This window comes from Carassius gibelio, chromosome B14 (assembly GCF_023724105.1).
Source record: "Carassius gibelio isolate Cgi1373 ecotype wild population from Czech Republic chromosome B14, carGib1.2-hapl.c, whole genome shotgun sequence".
Lineage (NCBI taxonomy): Eukaryota > Metazoa > Chordata > Actinopteri > Cypriniformes > Cyprinidae > Carassius > Carassius gibelio.
Genome location: NC_068409.1, coordinates 27,364,286 through 27,375,839, shown reverse-complemented (window position 1 = coordinate 27,375,839; position 11,554 = coordinate 27,364,286).

The window sequence follows — 11,554 nt, the reverse complement described above, 5'->3', positions numbered from 1 at the left end:
GTGACTGAAATGTCCAGAAATCTACAAATACTTATTTGGGGGCCCCTGTATATGCAGACATACACATATCTAGCCCATTGCATTGAGATCACAGTCAGAGTCTCTCCGTAAATCCACCCCCTCACTCTCCCTGGCGGTACAGCTAGATAAGGGTCCTCAGACTGGCAGAGCATGCAAAAGCACATATCGAATTAACTGTTGGTAATTATCTTAAAACGATGCTTGTTGAAGCGACATGGGGAGACGAATGCATAAGAGAGATAAAGTAGCCGGGCTCCTCCTAACAGCAGGCAAAGTTAACTCCTTTCTGCAGAAGGCCCAGATAAGCTCTCTTTGCCTAAGGCGCTCAAGTGCATTTGTGTTGTTATTTGTTGTGTTATTGCTTTGTGCACATTGAATGGGCAGTTTGGTGCATTGGGCCAGTAGGTGGAAGGCCAACTAAAGCATTCTGTCATGCTGAGCAGATTTGTGATCACGGATTGTCTTATCCAATGAAAGCGTGGGCTGCTGAGCTAGCTCGCAAGTTACTGAGGTGTGTGAGCATTGCATGAATATAAATGCATCATATATGTGTGACAACTGTTTGTGCTTCAGGTGTCATGCATGATCATCTCGATGGAACCCGAAAGGCTGCAAAACATCTGGCTCACGTCATCTGCATGACACATATAAATATATCACCCTTAAAGTATTCATCGCTTGACTAAAATCATTTGGAAAATTAAGGAGCAAGTTTACTAATCAGCTACATTTGCATTCAGCATTTTAGTGTGAAAACTTTTTCATAACTGTATTCTGTTTAAAAGTACATTTGTGTACATTTTCTAACAATCATGGCAGATGGAATTCATGAAGTGATGGATAAGAAAAGCATTATAACTGGGTTCATTTAAGAAGAAAATGAGTGCTGATTACAGTACAAAAAAAAAAAAAAAAAGAGGTGAAATATGCAGTGCAAACTGCGCGCAAAACAGATTTTGCACCATTGCCTTATTAACATAATTCCTTTAATGAACTGGAGGCTAAAACAATGCAGAAAGTGTATGCAAATAAGTACCTTATGTGTAAGTGCAATTTATTTTAATTTTTTTCTTTAAAATCTTTATTTTTAATTATTTATATTTAGATCTTTCTATGTGCCATGGCAAAAAAAAAAAAAAAAAAAAAAAAAAAGAAATGAATAAAAAGTAACTTTATTATTATTATTATTAATAATAATAATAATAATAATTATTATTATTAGGAAAATGTGTCATTGATAACTCTGACCTGAAATATTGATTTCTGCCAATGCATACTGTATTACTGAAAGAGCTCCGATGTGCTGATAATGGTTGAATTACATACATGCTTACTCATTATAGATCGGGTGAATGATCACATGTCTTGTGAAAGAGGACCAAATCTCAATAATGGCTGATTCTGGCAGCATGATTGCAATCAATATAAATACATTAACCTACACACACACTTCCAGCTGTAGCGCTGTGGGCATTGCTGATTTGGGGTCATCTTAGCCAAAGAATCAAAGCTTTACTCTTTATATTTGTGTATTTATCTCAAATTGTCCTGAAAGCAAGGCAGTATCTTCGAGTATCAGGTGTTTGGAAATAAATGGTTAATGTGTGATGATGTCTGTGTGTGTGTGTGTGTGTGTGTGTGTGTGTGTCACCATATCAAAATGTGTGGGGACTTTGCTTCTGGAAATCTAGATTCTTCAAATCCACCTCATTTTGTGTGTGAATGAGTGTGAGATTATGTGTGTATGCGTGCATGTGTGTCTGTGTGATGGTGTTCAAAGATAAGTAAGAATTTCTCACTTCTCTCTGTGCGCCTGTAGTGAGCCGCTTTTGTGTGTCCCATTTAAAAGCCCCTCAGTACCTCTTTAAGGATCAGCCATCAGCTTCCTGATATCTCAGTTTCGGCACTCCGTTCAGACTGTGAGTGTGGGTTTAACCTTCAAACAAGAAGTTTCGATGTGAAGAGGACACTGTTCACAGGTTGTAGAAAACAACAAATGCATTAGTTGCAGTGAAACTGAGGTCAAATTTAATATTACACCTAGGAAAGGTGGACGGCATGTTTCTCAACGTCCTTCATGAGCAGACACGCCAGGCACTGGATGGTTGTTGTTTGTTGTGTGTTTTGTGACCTAGCTTAATTGCGGTTGCAGACTCCTTTGAAGCAAGAGGCTGATGCGGCCCTCAAAAACGCTGATGGGTACACAATAATAACTCCCCTCTCTGATGATTTTTTAATCTCCTGTTGATTTGGATCTGCACGAAGCTGAAAGTTTTATTATTGAGTTGTTTTATTATTATTTTATTTATACTGAGCTGGGCATGGAGATGTGGGAAAATGGAGAGCAAGGTCAAAAACCCGCCTGTGGAAAAACATCATGGCTAATTCCACAGTGGACAGAAGAGTCATTACCCATAACACATAAATATGTCTCAGTCTTTATGCAAACAATTTCAGTTGGATATTGCTTATCAGTGCTCCCGCCTTCTTTAATCTCAGAGACGTGTTGTATTTTATAATGTAGTCTTTAAAGGGATAGTTCACGCAAAAAATTAAATGCTGTTGTCATTTACTCACCCTCATGTTGTTTGATGCTGAATGATAGCAAACAAATCATTCAAGCTAGATTTAAATCAATGAGTCATTAAAAGACCTGAATCATAAAGATGAATTAAAAGATCTGAATGTCTGAAATGGCATACTTCCATACTATATAGTAGGCAAAAAAAATACGTTAATAAATAAAAGGGAGCGATTTTAACAATAGAATACTTAAAATGCTACAATTAAAGCCTATTAAATTGTTAGTTCCCTTACAGGTACATCTCAATAAATTAGAATGTCATGGAAAAGTTAATTTATTTCAGTAATTCAACTCAAATTGTGAAACTCACACCGAATTGAGGCAGTAATTAAAGCAAATGGAGCCCCTATCAAGTATTGAGTACATGTACAGTAAACGAACATACTTTTCAGAAGGCCAACAATTAACTAAAATTATTTTTTTATTGGTCTTATGTAGTATTCTAATTGGTTGAGATAGTGAATTGGTGCGAATGTGAGCCAAAATCATCACAATTAAAAGAACCGAAGACTTAAACTACTTCAGTCTGTGTGCACTGAATTGATTTAATACATGAGTTTCACACTTTCATTCACACTACACATTTATATAATAATTTTTATTTTTGTTTTTAATGATTGGGAAGGAGTTATTTCAAAAGAAGTACCTACTAAGAGAGACACTTCAGATTTTTTCAATGAATCATTGATCTGATGCATGAATCAGACATTTTTAACTTACAATGACTGAAAAGACATAAAACTTTAAAATGTTGTTGAATTTAATGTGTCATACTTATTTGTGCCCCATGAGGACTATTATTTAAGAGGAAAGGCACACATTTCTTGTGGTTGTGTCCGAATGGACCAATTTACTTCCACTTTAGTTCAGTGAAATGATGAGCACTTTTCTAAAGGTCTGACAGATAAAAGTTAATTCACCTGATAACTGTTACCTAGAATCACTTAGGCCATGGCACTTTCTGGTTAATTTCAGAGAGTGCTCTTAACACACACACATATACACTCACGTACACACATATATATACTCACCCACTCTTCCTCAACCTATATGTTACATATCTGTAAATAAAGTCTCTCTTTATTTTATTATTATTTTATTTATTTTGTTTCAGGTTGAATGAAGAGAAAGGAAAAAAGAACAATCAGAAGTCTTTTTGAATTAATTTGCTTAAGTGAGGTTACAAATGGGCATAATAGCCAAGGCAGCCACAATTACAGTCAATTTACACTTTCCAATTATCCATAAAATGTACTTAACCTAATACTTGATGTGTGTCAGATGAAGGCAGGCCCAATTAAGCATGGGGGTGGTCTGAATTTCTGCGCCCTCTCTCTTTTGCACACATTCTCTCCCCTGGCTCTCCTGATCTAAGCACCACTCTAGTGAATTTAACACCAGCCATCCAAAACTCCACTCTGGGCAAATCACAGCCACTCCAGATCAGCCCCCACTCCAACAAAATTTCAGGGATTTCAACCTGATGAGCAGGGATGCACCACTTTAACTATTGTTTCCTGTTGGTCACCATCATCATCCTGTCTCTTTCTCAGGACGTCCTTTAGGAGTTTAACGAACAAGCTAATCTATCTGACAAGTACACATAGATTAGCTATTACAGCACAGGACTGGGCTAATGATTGCTTTATCAGTTCTGCACATGAAACTGTCAGTTACTGATATCTTGATTTAATGAAAAAAAAAAAAAAAAAAAAAAAAAAAATTGTTTTTATGTGTTGTTTGCTGATTATGACTGTTAGCCTATTAAATAGTTAGTTAATCAAACTAATGAACCATAATTAATCACATATATAAACATTTGCTCGGAAAAGACCCATATTAAGATCATTCAAATATATATTTATCATTGTAGCAGATAAATCACAGAATAGACATGGATAGAAAAAAAAGTGTCTAAATAAGTCAAAATCTTAATTATTTTATTGTTGTTTAAGGAACATGACACCTTTCTTACCTTGACTACTGTTATGCACTTTTGTAATGCCTAAGAATTGTTTGGATTAACTACAACGTGCAAAATGCTGCAACTTGAATACTTACCAGATCCAGGAAATGAAAACACATTACACCGGTTTTAGCTCATTTGCATTGGTTGCCTTAAAATATAGGATTGATGTTAAGGTTCTTTTTGCAGGTTTTTAAAGCATTGAATGTCTTTAGCACCTTTGTATCTTTTCGACTAAATATATTCATAGCTTGTGCTAAATAAAATGTGTTATTACATTTAAGCATTTGACAGACACTTTTATCCTAAGCAGCCTAGACTGCATTCAAGCTATACATTTTTTTCTAATTCATGCATTTCATGGAAATCAAAACCTATAACCTTAGTGCTGCTAGAGACATGCTTTACTGTTTGAGTTACAGGAAGGTTGTTTATTAAGACTGTAACACATACAAACACATTTTTGGCCATCATGTCACATCTTCATTATTCTTACATCTTTATACACATCATTAGCAAAACATTTGTGACACATAATAGAGTGACTGAGAAGATGAGCCTTTCCCCTCAAAAAAAGTTTCATACAGTACACACACACATACACAGAGAGAGAGAGAGAGAGAGAGAGAGAGAGAGAGAGAGAGAGAGAGAGAGAGAGAACTGTAACTTATTGTTATTAGATTTAAACTTATTTGTCTCTTGATTTGTATCTGAACCCTCAAGATACCCTTACTGAGTAGAAGGACGCAAATCGCTATGGCGATTGATTAAGTGGGACGCAGGAAACAGAGCGGCCCAACTGGGGAGTGAGAGAATGGGTGGGAGTAGGAGAGGGTGCAGAGAAAAGGAGGGCATCCTAAAAGACACTTGCGATAAGAAAAAATAAATGAAATACATCAGAAAGCATGCAAATGATCACCAAAGGAAATTATAAGCATTCTTTCCTTAACATACTTATGATGTGCTTCCAATATATTTTTGACTTCTTGTCAAAAATATATACATTTTGCACTGGTTCAAGTGCTTATGCAAAATGAATGGCTATATATAAATTCATATATATATATATATATATATATATATATATATATATATATATATATATATATATATATATATATATATATATATATATACTTTTTTTTATTTTTATAACATATACAAATGAATGCATATATTTAATTACATGTACATTTATAATATTACATACACAGGCATATTTATTGCAAAGAGGGATGTTAAAAACATCACTAAATGTAAGTAGAGCACCCATATAATAATGGCACATCTTGCCATCAGCCTTCTTAGTGTCCAATTCCCATCTACTTAATAGTATTTAAATATAACCTTCATGGCCACAGTTGCAGAAGGCACGTGTGTATGTTGTATCGGCGAGTAATTACTCTCATTTCAGGTTTAATGCCTGGTGCTTGTTGACATGCACACTCACCATGCAGTGCCCGCGCACACAGATGGCATCATCTGAAAATAAAGATCAAAGACTACTGAAATCCCATTCGTTCCACTCCGAATGGGATCCGCATGCTTTGAGAGAGAGTGTGAGAGAGATTTGGTTACGTGCCGAAAGAGAAAAACGGAATTCTGGATCAGTGACTCCCAGATGGTGGTAGCAGATATGTGCAGTACCACCTCTAAAAAGAGGGCAGAATATAGCAAGAACAGAATACTCATCCTGCGTTTCCTCTCTCTTTAACGTTATCTTACTTTCTCCATTTTAATTTAGGCCACTGACTCCCTCGCTGTCTCTCTGTCTCTTTTCAACATGAGCTTTCTTTTGTCACTTTAATTGAGCCTTCAAACACTCTCTTTCTCTTCCTCTACCCCTCTTTCTTTCTTACCCATTTTTTAAAAAGTATTATCTAGTTTTAATGTTTGTTCAAACTGCTTCCTGATTTAATGACCGGATATAGGCTATTAGTCTTATTTTCATGACTAATTCAGTGCTTGACGTCAAATGCAAAGGTGTCAGGACACTTTAAGTGAATGTTTTCCTCGCCCTGATTTCATTCCAAATATGATGCAAAAGCACCATAAAGTATCCTTAAAAGATGTCTTTGTGAGGCTATATGTCTTCTGAATCTCTACAATTGCTTGTGTAAGAAACGGGCTCAAATGTAAGCTGTTATTTACTAATAAAATGGGACCAGATTATAAGTGAGTTGAACTCAATAACCAGATCAATCTGATTCTTAAATGAGTGAGTCAGACTGATTTTGGGAACTGGACCTGCCAAAGTTTTAATGTTTGTTCAAATTGTTTCCTGCTTTAATGACCAGATATATTAGTGTTATTTTCATGATTAATTCAGGGCTTGATGGGAAATATAAAATAGTCAGGTGTGAAGCGTGAAGTAAGTATTAAATAAGTATTCTGTCATTTTTACCCCCCCACCCAATATCATTCAAAAACTGTATGACTTTTATTATGATGCAAAATCACCATAAAGTATCATAAAAATGGTCCCTGTGACTCGTATGTCTATGCGACAGAGTATGTCGTATGCGACAGAGTATCTAAATACACCAATTGCAAATAGTGCGTCTTGTTGGCTGGACTATAGATGGCTATTTAAAATAACTCCGCCCACCAATGTGTGATTGGGTAGTCAACACTACAAAAGACAATTGTCAAACATCAGTTCCTGTGTTGTAGATGATAAAGAACGTGTTTTTACTCCCTTTGCAAATATTATATAACATTGGAAAGGCAGTAATTTTCAATACAAAACAAGGAAATAATCGAAAAGTTGAAAAGAAAGTATTGGGTAGGGTTAGGTCAGGTAAAGGGGAGGATTTATGGTCCCAATAAGGTGGCATCCATTTAATAATTTGAATTAACATGCAATACGTTATTATTGTATACTTTTTTATAATGTTCAACAATACTGAGGTGTAGATAATTACCACTATTTGCAATAAATAGTTTAAATAGCAGAAAATCTATGGCTATTTGAACGCAATGTAAATAATATAACACTGAAAAAAATACTGCTATTTTCACTTAGTGTAAATAGAATCCATTACTATTTGCACTTAGGTTAAATAGCCTCTATGGCTAATTACACTTAGAGCAAATAGTGCTGCCTTTAAGCAAACGTAAGCAGTTATTTACTAATAATCTTCAGTCAGATCATAGATGAATAAGTGAGTTGAACTTGAGAACCAGATCGATCTGACTTTTAAATGATTAAGTCGGACTGCTTTTGTGAGCTGAATCTGACAAATCTTCTTTAGGTATTACAAATAGAGTACAGTAAGTTGTACAGGTTTGTAATGACATGATAGCCATTAAATGACAGAACTGAATCGGGTGATTTATATGTTTATTATTATTATTATTATTATTATTATTATTGTTATTATTTTTGTAAAAAACAAAACAAAATTGGCATGTGTATTACTCATAGGCGTGAGTATGTGTCACAGTGCACAGTGGGGCTACAGGAGAGGTGAGGAGGTGAGTAATTGTCCTATATCAAATGAACAGGCATGAACAGCAAACGCACACATCACCTGCATTGTCAGATGAGCACGTCGTCTGCGCCACTGATTTGAATCCACGGCGTAGCTTGTTTACAAGTCATCTAGGGCACCGTCAGCGAAAGCCAGGGCATAAACAAGTGCACCTCATGTCAGGTTGGGTGTCACTCTTGCAGCATTCTATACACTAATCACAGGCATCCGGATCTTTTTCTCGCACACGCACCAAAATAAATAAATAAATAAAATACAAATCACATCGCTGTTTTGGCTGGCTTGTCCCCTACTGAGCTGAATTCTGCCGTGTTCACAACTAGGGTGTTAATCAAGAATTGTATGTCAAATGTGTAGACGACAACATCAGAACCTAATAATTAATTTTCTGAAGTGTGCTGACAAAATCCAATGGAATGAGGAATGAAAAGGGAAGGGAAAGAAGAAAAAAAAAAAACATGCAAAAAAAAAAAAAAACCACGAAAAAAACATGTTATAATTGGCGGTTTTGTCTGTGCATTAATAAAGGACTGGGGAAATGAATGTTATACATTATTTCCTTTTGAGCCAACAGACATATCAGAGGAGGAAATGAGATGGATGGAGTGTGAAATCTGCAATGTGGTGTGGCTTGCCTGATGCAAATGAAATGTCAACACACAGCAAAGGTAGTTAATGAGATTTTCAATGCGTAATTTCCACATTGTAGCCAAAGTGTGAAAACACAGAATAAACCCCGTCATTAAAACAAAATACAGAGACAGTAGGGTTATTTTATCTTCTTGCTTTTTGGTTCCTTTCTTTCTTTCTTCTCAATCTCTCAATCTTTGTCTTTCCTCCTCTCTGTAACCTTAAAAAAGGCCTATGATCCATCTGAAGGTGAACCAAAGAAATAATTTGTGTCGCTGTATTTCTGGGAGATAAAATGTGCACACCAACCATTCAAAGCATCGCTGGATATAAAAGCCCAGCATATTGTATATGTGCCTGCTGTTATGTTGTTTTATAATGAAGAATTTTGCAATGGGATATCCTCCACTTGGAGGCGGATAAACTCTTGTCATCCTGTTAGGGAAAGCCACTCAAGCACGATCCGTTGACCCATATTTTAATTATTCATACTGATTGGCAGCTATTTATGCTGTGAGAAAGACAGATTAGTGTAGCATTTTTATCTGCTTGCATCCATGTTGCCTGACTCTGATTTTAAGCCCAGGCACTATAAATCACTTTAATGAGCCATGCCAATTGACAAGTGATTTCATATTTAATAAAATATGGTATGTTTACAGCTAACACACTCGCTTAAAGTGCCCGAAGTCTAAAAATAAAAGCCTCAGGTACACAGAACATCCTTCATCTGTAATATGCTTAGTACAAATTAGCTTCATCTAAATATCTACATATGTACTTCAGCAGGCGGAAGACTACATAGTGACAGTTTTGAAGGTTTTTATTAAAGTGAGTTTGTTATATAACTTAAAACCTTATTTTACATCATATACTATAAAACGTGTAAACTGTAAACATATTAATTTTCTTAAATACTGTAGCTAATGCATTTTTACTTGTTCAAGACCTGAAAGATAGGCATGCTACAAATTCATAAACAGAGATAAGTAGGCATATGCATACATAGAAATAAACATACTGTAAACAGTGTTATAATGTGCACATAAACCATAAACAACTCCAGAGATGGTGGAAAGAAAATACATTTGTAATGTTACAGAAGTGTTCTATATGAAATAAATGATGTCCATTAAATCCTGAAAAAAATAAAAGATCACAAATTTAATTATCATTCATGCACCTTGGTATTAACAGGTTCAAAAGAAAGAGAGAGAGAGAAAAAAAAGATGATGCTTTCATATACTCTTTTGATTCTAAATTGTCTTTACCTATTGCACAAAGTCAAGCAGGTGTTCAACTTAACGAAAACCTTCATTGTTGGCAAACACAATAGAATTTTTTTTTTTTTACATTCCAATCAATTCATTCGTGTGCCAGGACAGCAATAGGCAACTTTTTGTTCAATAAATATTATCACTGATCACCCTTTTGTGGCCTACTGGTATTGATTATAAGTGCAATGTTAATAATAACAAAATAATAAAATATTATTTTATACCAATATATATATATATATATATGACAAACACCAATCCATTTGTCCTTTTTAAACAGGAAGTTATACAAATGAACTTATACAACATAGAAAGAGAGAGAGAGAGAGAGAGAGAGAGAGAGAGAGAGAGAGAGAGAGAGAGAGAGAGAGAGAGATGCCAGTACCTCGCAGGAGAGTTTTCTGCAACTATTTTGTTCATGTCCTGGGGTTGTGCAATCTGTTTATCTGTTTAATATATCAATTAAAAATCAGTGTTTTTCTGGCCAGGAGCGATTCACCAAATCTGCATACTTAATACAAGCCCTGCGGCGAATACTAACACGGCAGCGCTTGTATCAGACCTTCTCCAGCTACCCGACCATATCCAACTCCTCAACATCAATTATTCAGCCTTACAAAGTAAGGCAGATTACCTTTGTATCTGTCCTGCTGTCTTGTCAATATTTAGAGACTTCAAAAGTAAGCGAGCGAGGGATAACTGCATTATTAATCATAAATGTGTCACAAACTAACGTTAGTGTCACTTGAGTGTTTGCGCTTGATTGTCTTTTGCTGAGAGTCTCTCGTTTGACTAGTTTGAGTGACAGCCCCTTTTACGCCCCCACGCTTGTTCCTGTCCAGTTCTCGGCCAGCTGTGAGGGCCTCTGGGTCCGGCTTTGAAGGTCACGGATGACCACTGACCATTGACACTCAGAAAGCAAGAACCAGAGAGTGGGAGTGAGTGGGCTACAAGCTCCAGCTTCCCTGTGGACTTGGAAAAAACGCATTAGAGGCTGTAGAGAATTGAGTGTGTGTGTGTTTGTCTGTTAAGGTCATGATAACAAGCCATCTCTCTCCTTTAGAGCAACATACTCCCGATCCATCCCTCCCTCGCAAAATAATTGTATCCCAACTATATTTTAAGTGTGATCTGCACCCAGCTGTTTGCATGTAGCTCTTTTCTTAATCGCCCTTAGTTCAGATTTCACACTAAGACAAGTCTGCGAGCAGGCCTGCTGGGCGCTATTGTCACCACATATTACCTTTCTGTTCGCTCGAGGACATACAGAAGTTGTGGTGTGTGTGTGGGTGGGTGGGTGGTGAGATGTAGCCTACCTGCAGCTGACAGTGTTTTACCATCTCGTATGAGCATCTCCAGCCTATGCAACAAAAGTTGAACCCGAGCAAGGTTGCAGTGATGGGGGGGTGGGTGTCCTAGATTTTAATAAGACGTGTGGTTTTTCATCCCAAAGAATCTGAGAACTACTCTCCTTTGGGAAAACAGCATCCCCAAGGTGACGGAACAATGTGGTCCCTTGTGAAAAACACACACATATACACACACAAGCTCCTGATGCTGGCGCTGGAACTAGAGCTAAGGG